This window comes from Rhipicephalus microplus, chromosome 4 (genome assembly GCF_043290135.1).
Source record: "Rhipicephalus microplus isolate Deutch F79 chromosome 4, USDA_Rmic, whole genome shotgun sequence".
Lineage (NCBI taxonomy): Eukaryota > Metazoa > Arthropoda > Arachnida > Ixodida > Ixodidae > Rhipicephalus > Rhipicephalus microplus.
The window spans coordinates 155,176,493-155,190,021 of record NC_134703.1 but is presented as its reverse complement, the minus strand read 5'-3'; positions in this window follow the sequence as shown (position 1 = coordinate 155,190,021).

The window sequence follows — 13,529 nt, the reverse complement described above, 5'->3', positions numbered from 1 at the left end:
CAGGTGGAAGCCCGCATCCCCAAACTTCTCCTCACTTTAGAAAGCTACACATCTTACAAAGCTTCAATCGAAGGAGGAGGAAATGAAAGGGATAGCAACGGTTAGTACGTATTGCCGCAAAATTCATCATGACAGACGCCATTGGGCATGGTCGTGCCGGCCTGGCAGTTTTACCCAAAGATAGGCGACTGCACGATGAATCTGAACTACTCATTTTTCTGGAAGAAGCTTATGCACCTAGGGTCGGGCGAGCGAGGTGGCCTGCCTTCGTGCTTTCATAGAAGTTAGAAAGAAAGACCAGTTCACCCTTCTTGCGAGGCGGAATCCCGTCGGACAGCACCGCTGTAGAGGTCCCCATAGAACTAGGTCATCTCTTCGCCTGAGTGCAGACACAAGCTTTTGTAGGTTCCCGAGACAGCGGCCGCCATTTTTCCGAAATTGGCAACCCTTCCGCACCTCTAGACTCCATCTTTTCGACGGCACTTCTCCAGATCGGGTCTCCGATCTGCGCTGAGCCACGAAACTCGTATACGGTTGCATTATGTGGTGCACTTGCGGCACCACTGGACATTGACCTCGACCATGCTGCCCAGCGGATGTTTGTAGTGGCCCACTTGTCTCTCTCTGGTGGGCGGTGCTCAGAGACAGCGAGACACCAGATTGGTGGCAGCTGCTGTCACCGCTTCCCTAGTGCCGCAATGCTAGCGGACATGAGGATACAAAAGCCGAAGACTTTCGTACAATATATGTTCTCTCTCTCTCTCTGTTGTATGTAAACCTATATGCTCTCTTGAAGAGAACCTTTTCTGATCTAGAAAATGGGCTGCAGAATAGAAGGGAGAAAGCCAACTACCGATGACGACAAATGTCGGACCACGGTCGTTTTAGGGTTATGCTCATGTGAAAGAATATGTGCGGACGAACGTGCTGACGCTATACGCAGCACGTTAAGAAACACCCGCTGGTCATTATTGGCACCACCCCGGACCTTGGACCACCTTGATTGTGGCCACCTGCACTCGGCACGTGCTCTCACTCACGCTGTGTTTACATAAGAATGCTGTGCCACGTTTCCATGATTTTAGGGGTGAAGCTATTTATGTTTAAAGAAATTTATTCTCGACGACAGTGAACATCAATTACAATCCAACAGAACATTGCGATAGAACACAACATCCACAGACACACCAAAACTTGTTACAAAAAGATATGTGTACATATGTAAACGGAACACAACATACACAACTTAACCAACTAAACAGGAATTGTTACAAAAACAATGTCAATGTCTACATATGCACAATACGTGGTAAACGAAGAACACACAAATTAAATGTAGAGATTATGACGTGTCTTGTACGTCCCTCGTAGTACGTAACCACCAGTGGCACATACCCGAAATAGGTATAACATTTGACCTCCAAGGTGGTGCCGGTGAGAGATTTCTTCTGTGCGTTGTTTAACAATAAAAAATAGTGCTCAATGTACATGCCAATAGCTGCTAATGGGGAATGAGAGACATGAGCATTCGGATTGCAGTCAACGCGCACACTGCGATCCCCATTACCAGCCATTGGCATGTACATTGAGCACTATCGGACAAGAAAGGGTTGCTACATTATACTCGCTGGGTGTAACCTCCTTAGTTTAAGAAAGGTTTAGCGAGCGTTGAGCCGCAGGGCCATGAATACAATGAACTAGTATATACCATGAATGAATTCGAGGTGGTTAAAGGGGGGAAGCAGATACGAAGCGCAAGCCGTAAGAAATTAAAAGCTGAATCCTCCTGCCTCTCATTTCCCATTAGCAGCCACTGGCATGTACATTGAGCACTATATGACAGGAAAAGGTTGCTACGTTATACTCGCTGGGCGTAACCTCTTTGGTTTTAGAAAGGTTTAGCGAGCATTGGGCCGCAGTGCCATGAATACAGTGAACTAGTATATACCATGAACTCAAGGTGGTTGAAGGTGGGAAGTAGACCCGAAGCGCAAGCCGTAAGAAAGTGTGCGCGTGCCACCTCTCGTTCAGTCCTTGGAATGTCCACTGAATGGCGGTGCTTCTATATGGGGAATATATGATAACAAAGATGCGAGATGGTGGGACTTGGAGTGTTGAATAGATGGACGAACGGACACACAGACAGATGCATGGATGAACGCATGAACGGACGCAGGGGCGGATGCATGAACGAACGCAGGGACGGGCGCACGAACAGACGCATGGACGGTCACACAGACGGACGCATGGACGGACGAATGCTTCGCCCCACTCTCCATCATTCACTCCGTGGATATGCTGCCACTTTTTTTTCTCATGAATGCCTTGGCGAAGAATAGCTTTCCTGTTAATAAAAAGTTACTGTTCATGTTGATAACTCATTTAACTGATACTTTTGAGCGGCGCAGTTCTTCCCGTTTCACATATGGAGTTTTTTTGCAAAGACCATGGCGTAAGAAAGATCATTACAGACAACAAGAAAAAAATTGGCAGATCCCCCGTACAGTGGGAATTGATGATATGCGAAGCGCGAATGAGAAAGGTTCATATGTCACTTTAAAGTCAGCACAACGTCACGAAATGGATGTAAATGATGCCGTACATAACTACCATGTCATGATTATCATGTTTGGATGTGTCGCTTACCTTTGTAATCTATTCACGTCACGTGATACCAAATTTAGTGTATTTGGAGCTAGCGATACGCCAGCGAACTATGAGCGTGGTATGTCGTCATGTCTTTACATGACACGCGTGTCAGGATTATCATGTTTGCACTAGTCATATATTTCGTGCTTCATTGACGTCAGGTAACATCAAATTTGGTATATGTAGAGCTAGCAAAACGGTCACGAGCGCATCTTGAAGGGCCCAATATACTCCAATGTAGCGTTGACGCGCGTGCACGCTGGGCACAGCGACGCTACGTTAGCAAAACGCCAGCACTCTATATAGTCTAACGCCAGGCGCCACTGGCGAGACCAGCGTCCATCAGCGCGGCCCGACGGTAACGGGCACAAAATGCAACATGCTGCATTTCGTGACAATGCGTTACCCAGACAACACTGCGTCTCCCTCTTTTCGTGACGGATCGACGCCAGACGTGCTGAAACACGCATGCGTCAAAGCAACGCAGCGCGGCGCGCGCCTGCAAGTATATGGCAGCATAGAGTTTCCTATTATACACTAAAGGAAACTCTGGTGCTAGTGTCTATGGGAGCTGCAACGCACGGTGCTTCAGCGAGCATGGGAATGATACATGGGTACACGTATTTGTCTAATCTTCGTACTTCTGGCCTGTTTCTGACTCCGTGTGTGTACGTGGGCCTTGGAGCTGTTTTCTAACGAATCTAAAATCAGCAAATGTTCAGCGATTGTGCTTCACCACCTTATTCTTTTAAACTTACCTTTCCAAATCGGGTCACGAAATTCAAAAGCGTTGAACCTCTCTTTCCAAACAAAACCGAAACACAGCACTAAACGAAGCCGAAACTACGATTGGTCGTCCGCAAGTACGAAGACTAGGCAAATGTGTGTACTACCCATCATTCCCATGGTCGCTGAACGAGTGCAGCGACAGAGTCCCCTCTAGTAAATTTTAGGAATATCTATGTATGGCAGGACCAGCGCCTGGCGTGGAAACGCCGGCGAGACGCAACGAAATGAACGCCAGCGAGCACGCGCACCGCGTCACGTCGAAACGTATTGGCGCCTTGACTTTGGCATGTAGTCAGGTTCTCACAAGACACGCATCTCATGATTATGATGTTTGCACCAGTCACATACCTTCGTCATCCATTAACGTCACGTAATATCAAATTTGGCATATGTGAAGCTAGCGAAACGGCCGCGAGCGCATCATGAGCGTAGCATGTAGTCATGTTGTTACATGACATGCAGCTCATGTTTATCATGTTTGCACCAGTATCATACCTTCGTCATCCATTCATGTCCCGGAATACCAAATTTGGAATAAGTTAAACTAGCGGAGCCGCCACCAGCGCATCATGAGCGTGGCATGTAGTCATGTTGTTACATGACACGGCATCTCATGATTATCATGTTTCCACCAGTAACATACCATCGTCATTCATTCACGTACTGTAAAACGAAATTTGGTATATGTGATGCTAGCGAAACGGCCGCGAGCGCATCATGAGCGTGGCATGTAGTCATGTTTGACACGACACGTATCGTATGTCATGATTTTCTTGTTAGGGTCTGTCGCTTGAGTTCGCCATGCAATCATGCCATACCATACCAGTTTTGCAACATACCATGTGAACAAAACCACCGCAAGAGCTGCAGTACCATGAAATATAAATCATGACATTCATGGCACACATGTCCTGATTTTTATGTTATGACTAGTCAAATATGTTCTTCATACAGTCATGTTACGACACACCAAGTTTGGTGTTGATACCATTATCGAAACGGCCAGGAGATCTAGAAGTCATAGATAGATAGATAGATAGATAGATAGATAGATAGATAGATAGATAGATAGATAGATAGATAGATAGATAGATAGATAGATAGATAGATAGATAGATAGATAGATAGATAGATAGATATAGATAGATAGATAGATAGATAGATAGATAGATAGATAGATAGATAGATAGATAGATAGATAGATAGATAGATAGATAGATAGATAGATAGATAGATAGATAGATAGATAGATAGATAGATAGATAGATAGATAGATAGATAGATAGATAGATAGATAGATAGATAGATAGATAGATAGATAGATAGATAGATAGATAGATAGATAGATAGATAGATAGATAGATAGACAGACAGGCAGGGAGGCAGGCAGGCAGGCAGACAGACAGACAGACAGACAGACAGACAGACAGACAGACAGACAGACAGACAGACAGACAGACAGACAGACAGACAGACAGACAGACAGACAGACAGACAGACAGACAGACAGATAGATAGATAGATAGATAGATAGATAGATAGATAGATAGATAGATAGATAGATAGATAGATAGATAGATAGATAGATAGATAGATAGATAGATAGATAGATAGATAGATAGATAGATAGATAGATAGATAGATAGATAGATAGATAGATAGATAGATAGATAGATAGATAGATAGATAGATAGATATGCTCACAATCGCCAAAGTACGCTAAGAAATTCTTCGCATTTAAATACAGTTGCTGTCTTTACGGCTCCTTTTCTGCGACGACCTCCCGTTTTCGTAAAAAGACACGAGGGTGAACAACGTGCACAGAAAAGAAACACGGCAATGACATGCGGAGGCAAGCGCTACCTGTTCAGCATCCAAAATTCCCCGCAACTGCACAGCAACCGACTGGTTTTACGGATGCGCAACACTTTTTATTTCCATCATAGAGAGAGAAACTTTTTATTTACTTCATAGAGAAATGTCGGGTTGGGCTTTCAGTCCAGAGCTCCAACAGCTGCTGCTGCGTCTCGCGCCCGCTGAACTAGCGCCCGCTGGCCACTCGGGCTTTCATCACGCAGCATGGCATTCCAGTCTTGTATACGGTAGGAATACGAGAGGAGTTGGCAGAGCGTCAGGCAGGCGGACGCTGACATTTCAGCGTTACGTGGAATAACGTTGGTACTGCTCCGCAGCCCAACGTAGGAAGTGGGATTTATCAGGGTACGAAGTGGGATGAAAGATGTGGAGGAATTAGAGGTTTGGAAATGTGTTCGCCTGCAGTTGACGCACTGCAGTTGCATCCTCTCGTGTGAGCGTGTGGTTTGGTGGAGGGTACGAAATGCGTTCTCGTCTATGGAAATCGAGAGTGTCTCAATATTCTAGAAGTTCCGTGTTTGTGTCCTCCTCATGTGGGTTGGACAGCTCTTCCTTCGGGTCGCGGTTAGTGACTGCTCGGGTAGCGGCGTGAGCGCAGTCATGACGGGGGAGAGAGGCGTGCCCAGGGGTCCAGACAAGTCGGAACTTGTGTGGCGCGAGGAATTCAGTGTTCAAAATTCGGTGCGTGTGCTCTGAGAAAACACCCCGTGTGAAGGCACGGCAGGTATCCATTCAATCTGTAAAGGTTTTAATAACATCTGCGTGAGGAAGGTTTATGGCAGCGTTAGAAATTGTCAGAGCGACGGCACACTCTTCGCCCTCACGTAAGTTCTTTGTAGGTACGCTAACTGAGGCTACTACGTCGTGATCATGGTTCACCACTGCTCGAGCTGTAAAACTGCGGCATTGGTGTCTAGCGGAATCGCAGTATAAGAGAGTGTTTGGAGGAGACTAGTTGATGAGGCGCGTGAGGTTTTTCACCCTTGTCCGCCGGCACTGAGCGTTGCGTTCAGGGTGCATATAGCGTGGCGCGACTGTAATTCTTGCTCGGAAGTCACTGGGTAGCTGTTTCCCTGGTGTGTTGTATCCACATTGATTCGGAAGGTACCCTAGCTTGACGAGTAGCCAGCCGCTCTCCCACTTGGATGCGGCGGAGTCTTCGTAGCTGACTATTACGTTGTGCTTCGGCTAGTTCACTTAGATTGTTGTGTACTCCTTTGGTTGGTGGATGCGTACGTAGGTAGTCCAAGCACCGCTTTGACGGCTCTACGGGGGAGAATGTCCAGTCTTCTCTCTTGTGCAAGCGTTAGGCTTTGATGAGGGGTGTGGTAGGCGATGCGGCTTACTATGCAGGCATTAACTATACGTAGACGGTCTTGCTCCTGAAGTTCATGCCTTCGATTGGAGAGGCGGCAGATCATATGCGTGATTTTGGAAACTTGCTGTTATAATTTTTCATTGTGTGCGTTGCCTTGAGATCAGCTTGTATATAAAGGCCAGGGATGCGGAGTTTCTATACGCAAGAAATTATATGTAGCTCTTAGGTGACTGCGATTTGTGTGCTGTTGTCGGGCTTTCGCTGGGGACTACGAATAAGTAGAAGTTCCGACGTCTCTGCAGAACACGTTAGACCACTTGCTAGTGTGTATGCTTGAACTGTATTTGCTGATTTTTGAAGGGCATCTTGTATTTGTCCGTCTGAGCATTTGGTCACCCATATAGTGACGTTGTCCGCGTATAAAGCATGTGGCAGACTTAGATTGGTGGCGAGTAGAAGCGGTGTAGTGGAGCATACACACCAACGCGTACGCGCCTTTGGAAGAGAACGAAAAACCCCGTGCTCTGATTGCGCGAGAACCTGTGCCACCTTTGCCAGACTTGCCGTACGCCCATTTTCCGTCGCGACCTCGTGGCGACTTCTCTGTTTGAATAAACATCATCACATTAGGTGGAGGTGCTGAGATACCTAAGCAGACCTGGAGCTCCACTCTCGCAAGTTGGCCGAAAGACCACCGTACAACATGACTGAAGTAGTCGCCAACCAGCCCATCCCAGCACAGCCAGCACCATCGGCTGCCCCGTGAACCTGCCCCGGTGCTACCCGTCAGCGGGACCCACCAAACTTCAGCGGCAGTGGTGAGCAAGACGTCGAAGACTGGCTCTCATTGTACGAACGCGTATGTGCCAGCAACAAGTGGGACGACAACTCTAAGCTCGCTTATGTTATCTTTTACTTGGCTGACGTCGCTAAGCTACGGTTTACCAACCGCGAAACCGCCATCGCCAACTGGTCCACCTTTAAAATCCTCGTCACTGAAGCGTTCGGCCAACCAGAGGTGCGCAAACTCCGTGCTGACCAGCGTCTACGTCACCGAGCCCAGCAGCCTGGCGAGACGTTTACTAGTTACATTGAGGATGTGCTCGACCTCCGCAGGCGTGTTAACCCATCTATGCCTGAAGAAGAGAAAATTCGACAGAATCTCAAGGGCAACAAGGATGGCGCCTTCCAGATGTTGCTGGTGAAAAGCCCGACCACGGTGGCAGTCCTCATAAGCCTGTGCCAGAGCTTCGATGAATTGCGTCGTCAACGTTCCATCGCCCGACAGAGTTTGCCACCACCAGATTCGATCTCGGCCGTCACACTCACAAATGGCAACGTTCGCCAAGGAACTCTGTCGAACCAGATTAAAGACTTCATCAGGGAGGAAGTCGCCCGACAGCTCTCCCTGCTGCCGCATAGCGACGCGCCCACCACAAGCCTGCCTTCGACACTGCAGCAGGCCATACGCACTGAAATTTGCAATGCCCTCCCTACAGTTCCGGCCTCTTACCCATGCACTTCGGTACCATCTGATCTCTCAACTGCCACCTATGCACCACCTGCGCCACCTTCACCTCTCAGCTACGCAGCTGTGGTCACGTGGCCCCCACCACATCCGGTCTCCTTATCGGCTCCACCTCCTCCGGCCTCGCCTCCAGTTTACAAGCCCCCACCTCGCTTTTTCCGACCATATAATGAGTGGTGCACCCAACACAACCGTCCTATTTGGTTCGCGTGTGGCATCGCTGGGCACATTGCACGCTTCTGGCACCGCCGTCCCACACCTGCGCACGCCTACTTCGGAACTTCTACCTATGCGCCGCAGCAGGCCACAACGTCTGCATATGAAAAGAGGCACTCCGACTCGGATCGCCACCCATCAACTGCTCGTTTCCCATCCCCTCGTCGCCGATCGCCATCGCCTATGCGTCGTCGACCACCTCCTGAGGAGGCAAACTAATCAGTGCAGTTCCGGAGGCAAGAACTACAACGTGTGCGCAATTCTCAAGGCCTTCATTTTCACCGCAAAATGTTGTTGATATCGATGTTGAGGGATTCTCCACATTAGCATTAATTGATACCGGGGACGCCGTTTATATGATGAACGCAAAACTTTGTCGGAAACTGAAGAAAGTGACCACATCTCTCTGTGGCATGGTGCGGTCCACGGCTAGCGCGCAATGCATTCATCCCTCGGCCACGTGTATGGCGCGCGTCGTCATCCAAAGACATTTTGTACGTCGTCCATTTTTTTTGTCCTACCATCTTGCTCTCATGACCTTATCCTGGGTTGGGATTTCTTATCACGTCAAGAAGCTATTATCGATTGTTCCCGTTTCGAAGTGTCCCTTGTGCCAACATGGCAATTTCCACCGCCCAACCTTTCTCATCTTCTCTGCAAACTCATCGCTGACGACGACATCACTTTGCCTCCAGAAGCTTCAGTCCATATTAGCCTTTCATGTGTGGCGCAACCTGACGCCATGGTTTACGCCATCTCCGGTTTTTACTGAACGCAAGGGCATCGTTCTTCCATTTGCCGTTCTTACAATAGTCTGGTTTAACCGTAATGCTGGTTACCAACCACTGCAGCTACCCCATTGGCTTACTCCTTGATGAAACGTTAGGATATGTACAAACTGTGGACCATATCGATGATATTATTCTTCCCGACGAAACCCCATGTCACATTGCCGCAATTACTCATGCGTCTGAGCCATCAAGTTCGTCAGCCTTCGACAATGCTATTGACGCAGACCTTCCCCCCTCGCATCGCCGCCAACTTGTTGCATCCTTAACAAGTTTCGCTCTTCTTTCGACTTTCAAGAACCTGCTTTGGGCCGCACCACGACTATCACTCATACTATTGACGCCGGCTCACACTCGCCTCTGCGACAGCGCCCTTACCGCGTTTCCGCCAAAGAGCGCCGCGTCATTATGGAGCAAGTAGAGGACATGCTTAAACGTGGAGTCATACAGCCTTCACAAAGCGCTTGTTTGTCACCTGTGGTTCTGGTAAAGAAAAAGATGGCACCGTTCGATTTTGCGTGGACTATCGCCGCTTAAACAAGATTACAAAGAAAGATGTCTACCCGCTACCACGAATAGACGACGTTCTTGACTGTTTACAAGGCGATGAGTACTTTACATCCTTGGATCTGCGTTCTTGGTATTGACAGGTGCCAATGGCTGAATGTGATCGCCCTAAAACAGCCTTTGTAACGGCGGATGGCCTATATGAGTTCAAAGTCATGCCATTTGGGCTCTGCAACGCGCCTGCCACATTTGAGCGCATGATCGATACCATCTTGCGTGCCCACAAGTGGAAAACTTGCTTGTGTTACCTGGGCGACATCGTAGTTTTTTCATCTGATTTCCCGACACATCTTGTTCGTCTCCACGAGATTCTGACTTGTCTTGATCAAGGGGTCCTATCAGGGCAGCACCATGTCCAGTCAGAGGCGATCCCTCGCGCGAGCCATCCATCTTGCTACTGCCTCTACCCCGGACAAATTGGTTGTCAACAAGCTTATAGACAGATATCTGCGAGTCACGGATAGCTCTGCACCCACACAGTTTCCGGACTACGCGGGGTGCGATGTGCCGGAGTTGGACCAGGACTATACTGTGGCCGAGATACGGCCGGCTCTCTTTTTCCTGAATGCCAAATCAGCCCCTGGCCCTGATGGCATAACCAATAAGATGCTCAAGAACCTTGATGACTCTATCGAATTCCTTACGGAAAAAATTAATGAAGTGTGGTGCAGTGGGGAGGTTCCCACACAATGGAAGACGGCCTACACAGTTCTAATCCCGAAACCTGGTAAAGCACCAAAAATAGATAATCTAAGACCGATTTCCTTAACTTCCAGTGTCGGTAAGGTCGCAGAGCATGCCCTTCTGAACTGACTCAAGGTGCACCTCGAGAACAATGACATGTACACCCACAATATGGTTGGTTTCAGAGCTGGTCTCTCGACACGTACAGGATGCCATGAAGCTGATAAAGCATCAGATCATCGACCGGAGCACAGGAGATACCACAGCCATCCTTGGATTAGACCTGGAGAAGGCTTTCGACAACGTTTCTCACGAATTCATTCTCCAGCCTATTGCCAGCCTAGGGCTAGGGAAGAGGGTCTACGACTTCGTGAGATCCTTTCTTTACCAGAGAACTACCAAGCTCAAGATCGAAGTGTACTTCTCCCGAGAGATCAACCTCGCTTCACTCGGCACGCCTCAGGGCTCAGTTATTTCACCAACACTATTTAACATCGTGATGATCGGACTCTCCAAGGAACTCGCGTAGATTCAAGGAATCAATCATACCATCTACGCAGATGATATAACCATCTGGTGCACCGGCGGGAGCGATGGTCAAGTGGAGGAAGCCATGCAGCACGCAATCGACGTGACCGAACGTTTCCTCCATCCCACCGGTCTCAGGTGCTCCCCATCGAAATCTGAACTTCTGCTCTACAAGAAAAGACCCCGAGGCGGCGGCCACCGTGACTGGAAACCTGCGTCTCAAAGTGAAATACGGCTTTTCACTAGTGACGGGTCCCCAGTGCCTAGAGTGGATTCGCTCCGAATATTAGGAATTGTATATCGAGTCCAACGGCGCTAACGGAGCTGCACTGAGACAGATCACTACCAAGACGGAAAGTGCTCTGGGCCTCGTCCGGAGGATCACCAACAGACACCGCGGAATCAAGGAAGACAATCTCATCCGCATCATACATGCGTTTGTGCTCTGCCACCTTTCGTACTCGGCGGCCATGTATCATTGGCATGTTGCAGAGAGAAGTAAGCTCGATTCCCTGATGATGATGATGATGATGATGATGTTTGATGTTTTATGGCGCAAGGGCCATTTCACGGCCAAAGAGCGCCAGTTCATCTTACTAAAAACATGGACAATGATTGTGATAAGCGGCTGTATAAGGGCCATAAAATTCCTCGCGGTAAGGCGGGTAAAAACATACAAGTAATAAAATCATGACCATGTCGTGAAAGGTGTGTGTGGTGTGAATAGATGACAAAAGTTGGTGATAATAAAAGACGATGGTGGATATGTATGGAATTAGCACAAGTGCCTCACTCGTTCATACCCTTGCGTCCAAGGGCCGTGAGGCAAGTGCTTTCTTGTGTAACCACCGCAGCAAAAACCTCTCTGGAGAGGTCACGCTACGGGATGCCCGGGTATATGATATGAAAACTATGAACTTCTTTAAAAAACGCTAACAATGATTTGTGACTAAAAAGCGGTTCCCTACCGACGAACATTGCAGGGTGTAAAGGTATATGTTGTCGGTAGGGTAATGGAAAGTGTTGTTTTCTTACAGTGTGCAATTGTTTGCACTCAATTAAAATGTGAAGGACTGTCAATACTTCACCACATCTGTCACACAATGGTGGATCGCCACCGGACAAAAGGTGTGTGTGTGTCGTGTATGTGTGTCCTATCCTGAGTCTCGTTAGTATTACCTCTGTATGACGCGATTTCGATACGGGCAGCCAATGACCAAGGTGTGGCTTAATAACGTGTAGTTTGTTTTGTGTGTGTGTATCCCACTTGCTCTGCCAGTATACTCTGAGGTTTCGTTTGAGAGACGGCTTAAGATCAACGGCCGGGATCGATATGGGTGTAGGGGCAGTGCTTTTGTGGACGGATGCAGCGAGCTGATCCGCCCTCACGTTGCCTTGAATCTCACGGTGCCCTGGCACCCAGCACACTACAACATGTTGTTTGAGTGTGTATAGTGTGCATAAAATGGAGTAAAGTGTGACAAGTACTGGGTTTTTGTGTTTTTTAAGAGTGTGCAGAGCCGTTACCACACTGATGGAGTCTGTATAAATTACTGCTTTTTGTATTTGTGATTGTTTGATGTGTTTAGCTGCCACAAGTATCGCGTAAGCTTCCGCTGTGAAGATACTTGTGCCTGGATGTAGAGGGCCAGCATCCGAAAAGGAAGGGCCAACAGCAGCGTAGGACACGGAGGAGTTAGACTTAGAGGCATCTGTAAAAAACTCAGGACGTGTGTATTTGTGTTGAAGTTCCAAGAAGTATGTTCGGATATGGGCAATAGGCGCATGTTTTGTAACTTCTAGAAAAGACACATCGCAGTCTATAGTCTGCCATTGCCACGGTGGCGGGTATGCTACAGGAGCCATTAAACTGTGTTCGAGTGACACTCCAGTGTCCTCAGCTAGACCCTTCAGGCGAACTGAGAAGGGCTGCCTCATTGAAGGCTTGTTTTGAAAAAGAATGGAGCTCGACAAGTCATTAATAGTAGAGTATGAGGGATGCCTCTTGTCTGCTTTCACCTTAAGGAAATATACAAAGGACATGTAGGTTCTTTGCAGATGAAGCGACCACTCATTTGACTCCACGTAAAGGCTTTCTACGGGGCTGGTGCGAAAAGCACCCGTAGAAAGGCGGATGCCCGAATGGTGCACGGGATCCAGCATCTTCAAAGCACTTTGAGTCGCAGACTGATAAACAATGGCCCCATAATCTAAGCGGGTGCGAATAAGGCTTCCATATAGGTTCATGAGACATTGCCTGTCACTACCCCACCTAGTACGTGACAACACTTTTAAAATATTCATGGCTTTTAAACATTTTGTTTTTAGATACTTGATGTGCGGTACGAAGGTCAACTTGTTGTCCAAGATTAATCCTAAGAATTTATGCTCCGCATTAACAGACAGACGTTGACCGTTCAGTTCAATGTCGGGTTCTGAGTGCATGCCTCTCTTTCTGGAGAACAAGACACACGTGCTTTTTTGTGGGTTAAGTCGAAATCCGTTTTCATCTGCCCATTTGGAGATCTTATTTAAACCCAGCTGAACCTGCCGCTCACACATGGCCAAGTTGCATGACTTGAAGCCA